Source organism: Ictidomys tridecemlineatus, chromosome 7, assembly GCF_052094955.1.
Source record: "Ictidomys tridecemlineatus isolate mIctTri1 chromosome 7, mIctTri1.hap1, whole genome shotgun sequence".
Lineage (NCBI taxonomy): Eukaryota > Metazoa > Chordata > Mammalia > Rodentia > Sciuridae > Ictidomys > Ictidomys tridecemlineatus.
Window position 1 is genome coordinate 54,824,866 of NC_135483.1, and position 4,509 is coordinate 54,829,374.

Here is a 4,509-nt window from a genome sequence, read left to right on the forward strand (position 1 = left end):
GAGGAGTTAACCACTCAAGAACATTCTACCCAGACAGAAAACATAACAATTCTCCTTTTACTGATTATAACACATTGTTCCCATTATAAAACCAATTCTTCAAATTGTCAAAAATTTTTACCATTCTTTTATAATTATAGAGCTCATGGGCTGGTGGGACCTACACATTCCGATCTCTAAGAAGACTGCAAATGCATAAAAATACCCCACCCAACAATTCCCTCCCTTTCATTATGGACTTATTGCCAAATAATCCAGAATCAACATGTTAAGAAAACTAAAATTAATAAACTACACATTGAAAAATCACAACAGTTTAACATCATCCATTTATTGTTTACCATAACCCATTGCACGCAAAGGTTGCAAAACCCCCAAGTTAGGGGAAATCCTGAGAGGCTGCAAAATTATGATTATATCTCATATACCATAGTATATTGTTCCGATGAATCTTTTGCATGGTTAGCTGTTGTTTACATATAAATACCTTCTCCGGAAATAAAAATTACTGAAGGTAACAGGAGCTGCAAAGCTTAGCAGATACGATGATCCCAAGATCATGCAGTAAGGCTTGCTTCTTCATCCATAAATAAAGCACATTTGCATCCATTCAGTCAAATTAGCTCCATTAAAAAGGTGGTTATAATTAGCTCCTTTTTCTGGTTCACGAGTAAAATTCTTGCATGCCTGCTGTTTTGATTAAATCCACCATTGTCTTCCAATAGCTAGTGCTAATTCTTCCAAGGAAATCTTCAGTTGAGGTGTTATTTTATTCTGCGCTTCCGTTAGTAGTCTAATTTACGCCAAGTCCCTGCAGTGTTTCCTTAAGCCATCCTCTTTGTCTTGCCTTTGAAATTTACCAAATCTTACAAGAAATCAATACTTAATTGATTATTCACTTTTCTGCAGCTTCAAACAGCAAGCACGCATAAGATCCTGGAGTAGTCCCCCGATTTCCAATGCAGGAGGTTGCTTGGTGGCAGAGCTCTGCAAGTGTCCAACAGCAGGCATTCCATGAAGCCGAGCACTGGCGTGGAGTGCCAGCATCTGATAAAGAAAATGAAGATATTCTAACGAAGCAGGAAAACTTCCTGGATGAGGCAGATCCATCTCAAGGCTTTGGATAAAAGACTGAAGCAGAAGCAATTGGATACCAAAACATTGTAATTTTTTTTTGCATTAATCCTTTTGATTTTTGCTTACCCTTTTCTTCCCATGGCACTGAAGTGGAATATCCCAAGTGCCACTGAACTCAGAGAACTCCACGCCGGAATGGGGGTGAGACTGGTGTTGTACTTCTGGCATAGGATAAGGATGGCAGGCACGTAACATTACGAAATGTAGGACAAATTCAAGCGAAAGAGAGGGAGAGGGAGAGAGGGGGAGAGGGAGAGCTAGAGACAGATGGCGGATCTGGCTAGGAGCCAAAGCCAGTGAAATGAATTACATTGCTGAATAACTGTACACCATTGATTCTGCCACTTGTTGCTGCATGGTAGAAAAAAAGAGAATAAAAAAAAAAGCCCCAGTGTATGCTGGAATCCCCTTATTTATCATGTGTGCAGCAGACAACTTTCACACTTAACTCAATCCTGACAATGATGTGCTCTCGGTGTCTTGGGTAGGTGCATAGGTATGTGTGAATGTGGTGATGTGCATGTAAGGAAGTGTGCCCAAGAAAGCAAATGCGAGTATGTGTGCATATGTATGTGGGAGAAAGGAAAAACAATTCCTGCAATCCAGCCATTTTTGTTTAATGAAGAATGGAAGACTGGCATTCAGAGATGTGGTTATGTGCCGCATATTAATGTGTGCTCACCAGACCTCCTCCCCCATTTTAAAAATGAGTGGCATAGGAGCGAAGCCCTCTATAGATCAACCACGTGGGAGAAGCAACTCATGAGAGAACGCATCATCTCGAAACCCACAAACGTGGCACGAGGAATTGTGCAGAACAAGTTGCTCTCTGACAAGAAGAAAAGCTGGTCCCAGGGATATGATGTTTGGGTATTTTCGAAAAGACAGCCAGTCTCAGCAGATTGTTCAATAAATGCCTCATACCCAGGATGAAGGGAGACATTATGGGATGCCCAGGGGGCTTTGGAAATCAAATACAATGTTTGAGTAGCACAATTTGAGGTACATTATAAAAAAGCAATTTGAATTGCCAATGAGGCGACACATATCTGCATGCTAATTAGACCTGTGTCAAGCTTAGTCTGCAGGCTTCTGGTGATGGGGAGGAATGTCCATGTAGCTCTGCTGAGAGATTGTTTCTGCATAAATTATCAGCTTTGTCCTACTGATCATTTTCCCAAACAAACATGAAATGCAAGATCAAAAGGCGATTCTAAAATTAAAATTATTGATTGACAAAGCCTAGATTTCAGAATCTAATTAGGGGAGGCACAAACAAAAGCTGATATTATTACTGACTATGCCTGAGCCAGCAGCCAGAGTGTGCAGGGCTTGTAATTTATCTTTGTTTATGCAGCCAGGATATTAAAAATGTAATTAAAATGGTAAAATGATCTGATCAGAAATAGCCACCTAGTGGCAAGTATATTATTTTAAATGGATTATAAAGGCATTGGTCTGTGCAAATAAAAAGCTTTTTTTTCTTCATGACAAACCTAGCATCTCATTGAGATTTTGCTAAGCAATTTATCTTTTGCTAATAAGTTGTCTTTTGTGTTTTGTTCCATAGATAAGCAACATCATTTATAACCCTCATTTGTGCACTAATAAACATTGTTATTACAGATGGCATCCTGTTATTACAGAAGCATCTTTCATAAATTACGGTATGTTTTCATCACAAATGGAGGTACCACCATACCTATGCTCTATACACCTCATACACATTAAATAAGATAATTGCATGTCTTTAATAACATGTGCAGGTAAGGTTGCTTTCCCTGCTTTTGCTGTCTCTCATTGAAATTGATCTGGATATCTCTGGAATTTGGCATTAATGATCATCTTGAGCCCTGAAAATAAGGTTGCAAAGCAAAACCCATGTGTCTGAGAACCTTCTTCAACTTACCTCTTCAGAACAGATTTAGTTACTTAAAAGCAAGTAATAAGGTGATTCAAGTGATATTTAGGCTATATCTTCTCTCATTTAGCAACATTTTGGAAGTGCCAATGAATTATTTTAGGAGCAAATTGTCTAATATAAAATTTATTAACCAAAATGCATCTGCTGTCATCTAATTGCAGATTTTGCAGCTAGCCGCCAGACTCAATCTTGTGATTCTCTAGTAAAACATCTAAAAATGCATGATAAATACTTCTAAGAAAAATGAGAGCCCTGGCTTGTGAGGTCTACATAAGAAATGTGGAAACACATTTATTTTCCTTTTTCTTTTTTTCATGAAATCACTATGGGCCTGCTCAATTCCCTTTTTAAGAAATTCACAATTTAGGGTCTTGTCAGCAGCTCTAGGGTCTTTTGTTAGGTGCACTTAAAATGCCAGATTAAATATTAATATGTGGTTAGAATTGTGCTATTTTGCAAGCCCTGAAACCCTATTAGTAAATCATGATCTGGTGACTGATGCAAGAAATTTCAAGGCGCCAACAGTGCAGATTGCTTTATGCCTATCAATCTGATGGATCACTAATTTTTAGCAAATTGGGCCTTTGGACTCATAGCTGCAAGCAGGTGCATGTTTTTCATCAATAAAGAACATGGTCCACACAGTAAAGCATTTTCTACACAAAATGTGCACCTTGACAGGCAGACTTGTTTTGCATGATCAATAACAATCTGTGTGAGCAATGCTCTATTTCAAAATATACTTTTACTTGTGTTTCACAGTGCGCAAAGAGAACAAGTTGTAGTTTTTCTAGGCTTCCAGAATTTATTTGAAGGTAAATAAAGAGGGGAGAGGTTATTAGACATATATATGAGTCTTATTTGAACCCTTCAAAAACCTGTAACTATGAAATAACAATGTCATTCTTGAGTTTCAATGGTACTTCTAAAAGAATGATGAGTTTGTAGATGGAACAACACACAAAGACTAGTGTGAAGACTTTGGCAATTATTACAGTCAACGATGAAGTTTTGCTTAAAAGCATCTTCTCTATTATTTCTGAAAATATGCCTACAAAACCTGCAACTGCCCTTGAAAAGTGAAAGAATTTTCTATATATGGCTTGTTTCTGGAATGTGGTCTGAATCATTGTTTGAGCCTCTTATAACCCAAGTGGGAAAACATCTTTATTAGTCATATTTGCTACACCCAGATGGACCTTGACTCCTAAATCCTTGTAATGTGAATTAACATATTTCATTATAGTATTTTCCATTTATAAAGCGTTTTCCTCTTGATAAGTACTATCCAAGCTTATGTTGGGTTCTGCCTTGCCATCTGTCCTTTTTTTCCCTTTTCATTTTTTTGCAGAACATCTGACAGTACAGATATGAGTTTAAAAGGGTGAGGATGAAGGACTACTTACTTCTCCTTCCTCCTTTATTAGTATTATTATTGTGGTGGTGGT

The 4,509-nt window shown here is 37.8% G+C and overlaps 1 long non-coding RNA gene across 1 annotated transcript; it reads right to left on the reverse strand.

Moving 5' to 3' along the window:
- Positions 1–310: 310 nt before the first annotated feature.
- LOC144365472 (uncharacterized) lies at positions 311–1,937 on the reverse strand. Its single transcript, XR_013423941.1, has 2 exons — positions 1,204–1,937; positions 311–1,047 (listed from the first exon to the last, which is right to left on the reverse strand). It is a non-coding gene; the product is annotated as an uncharacterized LOC144365472 (long non-coding RNA).
- Positions 1,938–4,509: the final 2,572 nt, after the last annotated feature.